Below are 12,252 nucleotides of genomic sequence, written 5' to 3'. Positions count from 1 at the left end.
ATAAGATCTCTCTACCAGACGGGACTAGGTCTTTACCCTTACTGAAAATACAACCATTAGCTCATCTGGAGGCCACCAAGGTCTGAAGGTAGGGTCTAAGAGGAAGGTGATGAGTTTAGGAACTGGGATCCAACGAAACTTTGGCGGTATTAGTTTGCTTGAACCTCAGTGAAAGTCAGAGAAAAGCGGGGGAGGGGGATGGAAGTGAAGTCACTCAGTCGTGACCGACTCTTTGCAACCCCATGGACTGTAGCTCGCCAGGCTCCTCCATCCATGGGATTTTCCAGGCAAAGAACACTGGAGTGGGGTTGCCATTTCCTTCTCCAAGGGGTCTTCCCAACCCAGGGATCAAACCCAGGTCTCCCACATTGCAGGCAGACTCTTCAGCATCTGAGCCACCAGGGAATAGCTAAGTTTTTTATTTTCGTTTTTTAAGCCTGATCGGCTTTTCTGCACAAGTTTTTTAAGCCTGATCGTCTTTTCTGCACGAGCCATACCTCCTGCACAAGAGAGAATATACCCACCCCTCTGCCACGCTGTCTATGGCTGCCAGAGGCTCATTCTGTCACACACCCAATTTTGTGAGGACTCTTGTATAATGAGACATCTGTAAGAGGCACAATAGTGGCCAATTCCAAAAACTGGGGAAAAAATGGGGAGGAAAATGAAGATCAGGGGAAAAAAATATCAGGAAAATAATCTGCTAATGTCTTCATTCACATAAATATTCACAATACCACAGATTAATTAATACTTAGCTTTCATTTAAACAGTGTATAAAACTTCCATGATGTCAAATTCTTCGAGTATTTTTCAAGACCTGTAACATATGTTTATTTATGGTTTTCTTTATAGGATAAAACGTGGCTTCAGGCACTCTGGCTTCTTGGTTGATTTATTTAGAAATACATGAGAGCACTCCCTATTCCACATTCAGTGTTCAAATTTTCCTTCACCTCCACTCCCTTACACACACACACACAAACAAACCCTCAAAAGCTCAAATATCTTCTGACCTCATAATCCAGAAATTAGATATAAATTGGTAGGTCTGATCTAAAGCATGCCAGTTTCACTTAGCTCAAAACAACTGAATAAACCTTAAAGAGCCTTTTCTGAACTTTCTTTTCTAAAAAAACAGAAATCAAAATATAGGTTACATGACCTTTAACAGAGATTAAATTTTGAATTTATATAGTATATGTTTTAACTGACAATTAGTGAAACAGAAAAACATTATCAAAAAAGGTAAAAATTAAAACTAATACTTTAGACAACTGATTACAGGGATAGGAACAGTTACAAAGATGACTGGTTGAGAAAAGTTTAAAGGCTTACTTTAGAGACTGTTTCATACTACATACTACTCTTCTAGGTCCCTGGGGGCTCAGATGTTAAGGAGTCTGCCTGTAACATGGGAGACCCTGGTTCAATCCCTGGGTTGGGAAGATCCTCTGGAGAAGGAAATGGCAACCCGTTCCAGTATTCTTGCCTGGGAAAATCCAATGGATGGAGGAGCCTGGCAGGTTACAGTCCATGGGGGTCACAAAGAGTCGGCCATGACTGTGACTTCACTTCGCCTCCTCTAGATAATAAAAGGATTATTTTCTTTGGCTATTCTGCTACACCCTCCTCTTCGCTTTCCATCATTAACCTAGATGCTAGACTGAAAATCCCCGTTTCAACAGCAATCTTTCTCTCCCCATTATAAAATGAATTAATTAATGAATTCAATAACTATTTATTGAGCACCATCCTGTATGCCAGGCACCATTCTGGGAATTAGGGAAAATATAGACAAAAAGAGGCAAATAATCTCTGTCCACACACAACTTTCATTCTTTGACTAAATCTTGAGTGAAAACTCACTGTGTGTTCAGACACTGAACTAAACAGCAAATACAGTAACAGTGATGAAAATACAAGCTCACCCTCAAGAAGTCACAATTTACTTGTTTTTTTCCTGCTAACTTTATTTTTGCATTTTCCCTTTTTTTTTTTCTTTACTTTTATAGAAAGTGCATCCTAGGATACTTAGGCCCAAGTTTGCCTAAAAAATATCTTAAAAGATAATAAATTACCAAGTATCAAGCATTTCCATTTATTTGTTTTTTTAAAAAAGCATTCCCTAATCTCATTATGATAAACTTCAAAGTCGTCTACAATAGAAGCAAGTGGCAATGTTGACAAATTTGACTCATTTAGAGCTTTTCATTTCTGGAGACTCACCTGAATGTTTAAACCATTTTTGTCAGTACCTCCAATTTATTTCCCACACCCATCTCCTCATCCAGGATCTACAGGCCAGACCACTTTCTCATTTCTGCTTTTCAATTAGGTGATACCTTGAGTTGAACTGCCTTCTCTACACTAAGGCCCAAAGTATATTTTCTTTAATTTCTACTTAGAAAGCACATTAAAAGATAAGCCTCAATTAGATTGTAGATTCAAAATGATTCAAAAAGGAATTTAATTACATTTTTCAAGTGTAAAAAAGGGGGGAGGGTGTACTTAGCATGATGGGATGAAAGAAGAGTCCTAAGCAGAGTTTCACATAATAATGTTAGAAACATTTTGCCATATAAGTGATAATTAAGTCATTTCTGCTGTACTATCACAGAATTTGAACATGCAAAAGGATCATGTGTACAAAGCACAAAAAATGAAAACAATTATGAAATCTAAATGCATTGTATGAGAAACAGTAAAGAAGATGAAAGCCTGCTAGTATTAGCTGGCTATTATTTTGATGTTAATATCCTAACACTTAACAATATCTGAAGAAAAAGGGAAGATTTTTCTCTGAAATTTTGTCTACAAGAGTACAATAATAAGCCCATTATTTATACACCAGCACATGGGAGAAAACTAACAAATAGTTGCAGTTTTAGAGTCAACTGGGATTTCATAATATATAATCAGTTATATAAGAAAAATACATAGAAATACACATATACACATATGTGTGCGTTTGAATCATAAAGACCTATCTTTAGCTCGTGGAACTGTGCAAGCTTGATATGCTAGATCTAAACCCAGATGAGAGACTCTGGCTGCAGATAGGCTACCCAGGAAACCCGAACAATGCGCAATCAGGACACAATGGTCTTAGTCTGCAGATGCGAACGTGCCTTTCATTAAAAGGGGTTACTCCTCAAGACGGGCGCAACACCACCAATTACTCTCCATTCCTGAGTCTCCACGTGCACAGTGAGGGGATCAGGACTCGAAACAGTGCCAGGATAAAAAGGGAGATGACGGAGGAGAAGAAAGAGGCTTCAGATTAATGAGCTGGCATACACACTGCGGCCTTAATGGGCAGCCCTGACAGGGTTCAATTACAGTGGAGCGCGCAGCCTCATTACTGCCAGGGGCTGTCACACAGGGCACTGGTGCAGAGAACCCAGCTGACTGCAGACAAAGGGAGAAAAAAGTATGTGAAAAACAAAAGACAGTTACACAGCATCTTCAGGAGCAAAGATCCTACCCTCAGCCGCAACACACACACACACAGAGACACACACACACACACAGGCACACAGGCACACAGGCACACAGAGACACACACATGCACACAACACACGGACACACACACAGGCACACGGACACACACACAGGCACACGGACACACACACGGACACACACACAGGCACACACAGGCACACACACGTACACACACACAGGCACACACACGGACACACACACAGGCACACACACGGACACACACAGACACACACAGGCACACACATGCACACACACGGACACACACGCACACAGACACACACACAGAGACACACACACAGACACACACAGGCACACACACAGACACACACACAGACACACACAGGCACACAGACACACACACACACACACAGACACACACACAGACACACACAGGCACACACACACGGACACACACACAGAGACACACACACAGACACACACATGCACACACACACGGACACACACACAGGCACACCGACACACACGGACACACACACACAGACACACACACGGACACACACACACAGACACACACACACAGAGACACACACAGAGACACACACATGCACACACACACGGACACACACACAGGCACACAGACACACACGGACACACACACCGACACACACACGGACACACACACGGACACACACACGGACACACACGAACACACAGACATACACACAGACATACACACAGGCACACACACACACGCACACAGACACACACACACAGACACACACACAGACACACACATGCACACACACACGGACACACACACAGGCACACAGACACACGGACACACACACACAGACACACACACGGACACACACAGACATACACACACAGAGAGACACACACAAGGCAAACACACACATAGACACACACACACAGAGACACATACACAGACAGACACACGCACACAGACATCCACACACACACAGGCAAACACCCACACACACACATGCAGACACGCAAACACACACACACACAGGCACACAGGCAAACACCCACATGCTCCTCAGCTCCACCCACAAATCCAGCACACACACAGGCACAAGATCTTTGTACTTACACACAGGGAAGTTTCCTCCAATCTGGCTTGCTCATTGCTTATTACCTAGAGGGCCTTTAGACAGAAATTTAATTAAGAGCTAGTGTCAAGGCACTTTTTACAAATGAGACCTTAAATACTATTCCTCTAAAACAAATAAAATTAATTCCCATTAAAATTGTTACTCTTCATGCCAGTACCTTCTTGCCTATTGCTCCACGCTGTCTCACGAATGATGATCACCCTTTATGACATAATCTTCAATGTCAAAATTATAAATGTAAAAGGAAGCAGTTTAATTCCATGAATAGTTATGTGTAAATTTTCTAGGCTATTCAAAATTCTCTTCATGTCCTGGTGTCTAAATGGAGGGGGAAATGTGCTAAATGGAAATTTGATAAGGCCTGACTAATAAAAGTTCCAACAACATGTGGGATCAAGTCTTGCCACAGAAAATCCATTTCTGAAATGCACTCCATGAATCCACTTACGAAAGACAAAAGGCTGCCTCTTCCCCTTGAAAAATCTTCTGCCTCTAAAAAAACAAGTACACATTTAACTAACTGATTTGCAAACAGGGACTTGATGTGAATATAAAAAAAAAATGATCCAGGCACTAATAGAAAACAATGGCACAAATACTATGCGCTCACTCAGATTCAGTCTGTAAATTGTAACACACAATATACACATCTGTGCTGGATGTGCAGTAGAATGATAGTTACTTGAACAGTAAACTGTAAGCTGACATTCTTTTTCTCCAAGAAAAAATATCTCCAGGTGAATTTTAACAACCAACCTCTGTTTAAATAATTATTGGGTTCCTTTTCAACTATCTATGAGCATTCAGAAACAAAATCAATCTTAGTGGAAACAATTCAGAAAATGCTTTAGCGTCTTTTAAAAAGAAAGAAGCAACAGAAAACTCTCAGGATTACTCTGAGGATAGTTTTTAGTCCCCCTTTCTGCATGCTTCATAAACACCTACAGGTGAAATAGATTTAAGCCTAGGAAAGCATCACCCCAAATCAGAAGGGACTTACATAAACACAGAGCACAGATTACTGAGTCAAATGAAGCTAAAATAACAAAAAACAAGCAAAGGGGAAACATTTCAAATGAATGGACTTTCCTATACCAACAAACCAACTCTGAAAAAAGACCAATATAAGTTTGCATTATTTAAAAAATGGCTAAAAGTAGTCATTTTTCTGCAAGGGATTCATGCTAACAACTTTTCTAATACAGAAAGAAGGCATAGTCATAATTCTGAATAGAAAACACAGCAGAAGCAACAAAAAGATGAACATTTCACTCATCTTTATATTTCAGCATATATTCTCACTCTATCATTTACAGATAATTGGACCCCAAACAACAGTGACTAATTTGGATAAAGCATCCTTTACCAGGCATGATTCTGGTGGGAATTTCCAACGGAAGTATTAACTTAGACCAAAGGCTTCTTAACCAACCTAGTTACTCACAGTCCAGGAGCTCCTATAGTCATATTACACTTGTGGCGTCGAGACCATGAGGGCCAGGAGGTGAGCCATCAGCCACCTGATCATGAACGGTGTGTCGTCCTCCTGTATCTGGCTGGAGTCCACCCACACCATCTCCTCACTCCACCATGTTCACCTCTCACCCAGACGCGCCACTCTAGGCAAGGGAAGGACCTCAATAGTTAGTTCCTCCCTAGCTACAATGTCAAGAACTTCTACCATGGGTACCCAACAAAATATTAATACTTATGAACAACAACGAAAACGGGCCACATAACACTCACTGCACCAAGAAGGTCCAGGTCAAAGTTTTGAAGGGCTCCACACAGCACTGAGTAGCCCCACAAACATGAACAGAGACAAGTCACATCCATCCTCTAAATTTATAGGTGGAGAAATTAAGGCACTCTTTACTGAGTTTGAATAGGCTATAAATACAGAAAAAGTGAAACGTATCTGAAGCATCTCGACGTGCAGAGTTTGGCTATTGAAAACCACTGGTTTTCCTCTCCCTACCCTTTACCGTAATGAATGCATGACTTCATTATGTCTTAAGACCTGTAGCACTTTGTGGCTTACGTCTCATCTCACATCTGCCAAGCTAAACCACAGAAGTGCAGGACAAGGACCGCCGCAGCTTAAGTGCTGTACAACCACTAAAAATATACTTTATATATACCTCTGATCTCAACTACATAATTGGCACAGATCAAAATATACTGCAAATATATCGCAACTCATCTCCCTCATTTCCTCCCTACAGTGCTGGTAGTTCAAAGAAAGATCTTGTCTTGATCTTTATTACAAGCTTTAAAAGCCCTACACAACTTTTATTCAGAAAACTTGTTGTTACTAAAATATGCTTTGTTCTCTTCTGAAAATTCCAAATGCTATCACAGTAAGATTCTTTTCTTCTCATAAGAAGTGTAAAGTTACATACCAAGCCATGATATGGTAACCAAGGAAAGGAAGAAGAAATGAAATTAGGCGGGAGTGTATATAATAAAGAGATACAACATAAAAACAGTACTGCGGTATAGTATAATTGTTTAGTCGCTAAGTGTGTCCACTCTTTTTCGACCCCATGGACTGTAGCCCTCCAGGCTCCTCTGTCCATGGGATTTCTCAGGCAAGAATACTGGAGTGGGTTATCATTCCCTTTTCCAGAGGATCTTCCTGAACCAGGGAGCAAACCCATGTCTCCTGAATTGGCAGGTGAATTCTATACCACTGAGCCACCAGGGAAGTATAGTATAACATGAATTGATTTAAATTTTTACTCTTTTAACTTTTTATATTACCATGTGTGAATTTCTAAAAGTAAAATAATGAAAACATTAAAATTTTAATTTAATTAAAATTTTAAATTAAGTATTGACATTTCCCCAATTATGAGATGGGTGACTTGTTATTTCCAGTAGACAATGTATGTCTTAATGCTTCTTTTATCTCAATTTTGCAAAACCTCATGCCTTTTTTCTTTTTTTTTTAACTAAACTTTGGGCCTGCCCATAAAACCCCACTTCACCAGCATCTGGAGAAAATCCATGTATGCAATAGTTAGTCATATGACCTGGAAGACAGACGCAGCTAAGCCAGACTCAGCAAACATCCCACCAATAAAATGTCTTTTCTCCAGAGGGCAAGATTTGATTGGTTTTCCACTTCCACAAGGCTGAACCACCTTCAGTCAACAACATTCATTTCCCCAGACTTGACTCAGTGCGGGTCTTCCACTCTCACCAGATATCCAAGTTTCTGATCTGTTCCAATGTTTAATAGCTGCAAAATTCCATAGTCATCCAATGCATGTTCTGTCCTCAACTGTAAACAAATTCATCCCATGCACACTCCATAAAGCCAAATACCAAGCAACAACTGTGGTTTTAACTGTGGCAAACACTCAAGATAGCAACCATCTCTTCCCTGACTCCTACCCTCCCCATCACTAAAAAGCAAACCCAAACTCATATATTTCCCTTTGATCCTGATTCCCTTGATTTCCTTGAGCTTCCCAGGCTCCAGCTCCTTCAACTCTGTGTATTCTAAATTACATTTCAATTTCTGGCCCATTCCATTTTGGGGACTCTGTAGATCAAGTCTTCCTCCAACTTGAATATGCACACTATTTAGTTCAGGCTGCTGAAACAAATACCATAGGCTGGAAGGCATATAAACAACAGAAATGTATTGCTCGCAGTTCTGAAGGCTGGGGAGTCCAGCATCCAGAAAGCTGCAGGTTCAGCATCTGGCGAGAACCTGCTTCCTAGAAGGCAGTCTTCCAGGTGTGTTCTTACCTGGCGGAAGGGGCAGGGAGCTCTCTGGGGTCTCTTTTATAAGGGCACTAATCCTAATCGTGAAGGCTCTCTCCCCATGATCCAATCACCTCTCAGAGACTCCACCTCCAAATACCATCACATTGAGGGTTAGGTTTCAAAACATGAATTTTGAGAACACACCAGTCAGTTTACAGCTCATACAAACCACCTCAGAGGCTTGTGGAAAACGTAGATCTGGAATCAGCTGGTCCAGGGCAGTAACTCAGATTCCGCGTTTCTAACAAGCTCCCAGGTCACGCCTAGGCTGCGGGTCTTGCTGATCTGAACAACACATTTCTCTTCATCCCCCTTACTTTCCTGGACCTTAACATTCCTAATTGCTAGTTATCACTTGTTCTTCCAGTATGCATATTCCTCTTGCTAAATATGAGGTACCCTGTCCCTTCTCACAAAATCATCAAGAATATCCTGATACAAAAAAAAAAAAAAAAGAATATCCTGATACAAACAGAAGGCCACAATTATGCAATACCTAGGCAGCTCTTCATGGAAAAAGTCAGCTCAGATATTTTAGGTCATGAAATCCTATTTTTAAAAAAAGCATCCCAATAATCATCTATATTCAGGAAAATATTAAATTGCCCAAGGTTTTCCTGTAAGTGTCTAAGCTATAGAGCACTTGGACATCGGACATCACCATATAGGAAACAGCTCAGTATTGTTAAGACTGCTGCTGCTTCTAACAGCTGCAGAGGTTATATTGTAATACGGTAATCCCATGTATGAGCAAATCGTATGCCTCCCTCACAATCCTCTAAGGGCTCTTTCCATGAACATAAAAAATCAGCTCCTTTCAAAGGATTTAAGGGAGGGGAGTGTCAAACAATGTTTAACACCACAGTTAGCAGCTTAGACTGCCCTAAACCCTCTAAGCACACATAAATAAAGCTAGATTTCATTATGGGCTTGACAGCAATGTGTAGCCCTACATTTTTTATTTTATTTCAATCCCAGGAAAAAGCACAGAGGAAGAAAAGAGGTGCTTGTGGACTAAAAGAATGCTTCATAAAATATCATTCTAAGAAGTAAAGAAACAAAAGGGAACGCCAGTGAGTCGAGAAATGCCCTCAACATATTTAGCACTTTCTCAAAAATATATGAAAATCTGATCTAACAGATTGCTCTCGCTACATTTTAACTGAAGCCCCTCATTTGGGCCATAGTTTCAGCACTGGAAGTCTGGCGACAAAAAAAATGCACATTTTCCCATGGTGATTTTTAAACCAATGTATTCACTTTGCCCACAACTCCTCTTCAAGAAATTATGAATCTCTAGTCACACTCTTTCATGACTCAGAACATTAGAGACTCCTCCAGGTAAACACAGCTTATCGTGGTTTGTCTCTTACCAGAGCACCTCTAATCCACTCAGAGAGAATCCAGCAGAGTCTCTAACTCCTGGACTTTGTTTTCTGGAACAACCAATTCCACGGACATCAATTTGCTTCTAGAAGAGTCCGACCAAATCACACTTCTGCAGAAAAACAGATAAAAATGTTATGAACTTTAAGAATATGAGTTCATATTTACCACTCCACTGATAAGTCTCCACAACAGACTCCAGAAATAATTGTGTCCAGGGCTCCGAAATCCTGGAACTTCATAGACAGTTAACTATTTGTCCTTTCTCTAACATATTATAGAATCTGCTATCTCCCTGGGCCATGCCTACAACTCTTCAAGTTCTTTCCTGACACAAATTTCTCCTGCTGTTTTATAGGATTTTCTTTAGTTTTGAGAAGAATGGATGACATTTACTGTCCTTCTTCTGACTCTTCTTGAACTTGCAACTTGTATTTAAATCACCATATATTTATCTACATATGAAATAATTTCCAATTCCTGTTCACTTTTACTCATAGGTCATATTTCCCAAACCATTAGTCATGTTCCAGATGTTTCCAACAAAGAACACTGGAAAAGAATTACTCGTGATTACTATATGCGATTTAAACATTCCCTATTTCCAACTCAGTAGAAGTAAAACTGAATTTAATCAGAGGATACAGGATGTGTGTCTCAGGAATGGGTCCAATCACATTAAATCATTGAGAACTATGATTTCCAAATATCAATAGATGTTCAAAATTTTGATGGCAAGTTAAAAATTTTTTAGAATTAAAATCGCAACAGGTATACACTGCTCTGAAGAGAATAAAGGCAAATGGCCTGATTTTAATTGGTTCCTGTGAGTTATATTATAATTGTAACTTTCTAAAGGGTTATTATCCCAAAAGGAAATTCCCACACTTCTAATCTAGAATTTGTAAGCATTTTTAATCACTGTTCTGGAAACTCTCATACTTAATATAAATAAATCATTCATGATTCCCTCTAAATACAATAAACACTGGAATTTTCTTTCTAAAAATGATAGCATTGCATTTATTTTTCTAGTAAGAGGGAACGGGGGAAAAACTGTACTGAAAAAAGTTATGAAATTGGATGACAGATTAGGTGGGGTAAATCTTACACTCCCTTCATGATTCTGTTCTTGTTTTTATAAATCAGAATCTAGGACGTAAGTGCCAGTCACACACATTTCATCTGGGACCCCTCCTACTTATAACACTGCCACAATAGCAGAAGTTCACAATCACATTTCACATCACTGACAGCTTTGGAGATAATGCAAGGAAAGGGCCCAGCTCTTTCTTTAGATCTGGATTGCTTCTCTGATGTTAACAGCCATGTGTACCTAATTTTATTTTATTTTTTCTACAAAAGAGGTCAGTATAAATCAAACACTATGGCTGATGACAAATTCAGTCAAAATGTACCATTTATACATAATCATTTTTCTGGACATCATGATGTTTTCATCTCAAACTAGTCCTGCGTTTTCTGAAGCTGGCTACCATCCCCCATTGCTACCCTCTTCCCTCTACACAGAAGTACTCTCTGTTGTAAGTTACCCCCTGAATCTCCCAACTCGGAAGCCATGTGTTTTCTCTAGATATATGGCAAGAATGATACTGGCAGCTAGAAGCCTGAGGCCCCATGCCTGTGTCCACTCAAGCAGCAGTAATAACCAATCCGTTCTCTCCCATTTCATCATCGCTATTCTCCTCTGATGCTGCAGGTCAACCGAAGAACCCATCTTGATCTTGGCAGTAGGACTAAACGGGGCATCTTATTTGGAAGAGGAAGCATGGGTGCTGACTCCCGCCCTAGAACAGCTCCCTCTTTAATGCACAGAAGTAAGAGTTTTACAAGCTCAATTTTGTTAACTAGGATAAATTGCTTCAGAATAAATCCTATTCTTAAAAAAAAAAAATCCACTAGAAATAGCAAGAAGATACACAATTAGAGACAATTTCTGCTTTGATCCATTTCAGAAATTATGGAGTCTAGTTTCCTCACATGACAGATGTGAAGCAGAGTCCCAACGAATAAACATGACTTGACAGTCACAAAGGGAGCTGAAAGCCAGAGGTGGAATTCAAGCTCTACCCGTTAGACATTTCACCACAAGGATAACAACTGGTTACATTAAGCCGTCATTAACAACCGCTTCTAACCTTCCTGTCCAAGGCTTCTCTCGTTCGAATCTGGGCCATTTAGCAACCCCGAACTTCTTTGAAGCAGACAGAGGTTCAGCCTGAAGATCCCACAAAAGCACACAGGTGACCCACCTGTAGGTAGGAAGACCCTCCGTGAAAGTAGAGCCTGTGCCAGAATTTTAACGTGTTTTTTGGTCTTTTCCCATAGCCTGGAAAAGACCCAAGAACTGTATGGCCTCTAGCTGAAACCTGAACCAGAATCAATCTTTCTGAAAAACTTAAATGGGGCAGGGTGTACCAAGAATCCATCCAGAACAACAGAAAATGACTCCACAAGAACCACAGCC

At 40.3% G+C, this 12,252-nt stretch overlaps 1 protein-coding gene across 1 annotated transcript in view; it reads right to left on the bottom strand.

The window, feature by feature from the left end:
* Nucleotides 1–12,252, bottom strand: part of NAV3 (neuron navigator 3) — a 902,370-nt gene that overhangs the window by 819,122 nt on the left and 70,996 nt on the right. Inside the window, exon 2 of the mRNA XM_069584096.1 lies at nucleotides 9,752–9,876. The gene's annotated coding sequence lies outside the window, so the exon portion shown is untranslated. The remainder of the gene's footprint in view (nucleotides 1–9,751; nucleotides 9,877–12,252) is intronic.

The sequence above is a fragment of the Ovis canadensis genome, chromosome 3 (assembly GCF_042477335.2).
Source record: "Ovis canadensis isolate MfBH-ARS-UI-01 breed Bighorn chromosome 3, ARS-UI_OviCan_v2, whole genome shotgun sequence".
NCBI lineage: Eukaryota > Metazoa > Chordata > Mammalia > Artiodactyla > Bovidae > Ovis > Ovis canadensis.
Note: the sequence above shows the minus strand (reverse complement) of the source record. Positions and strands in the feature narration are given on the sequence as shown.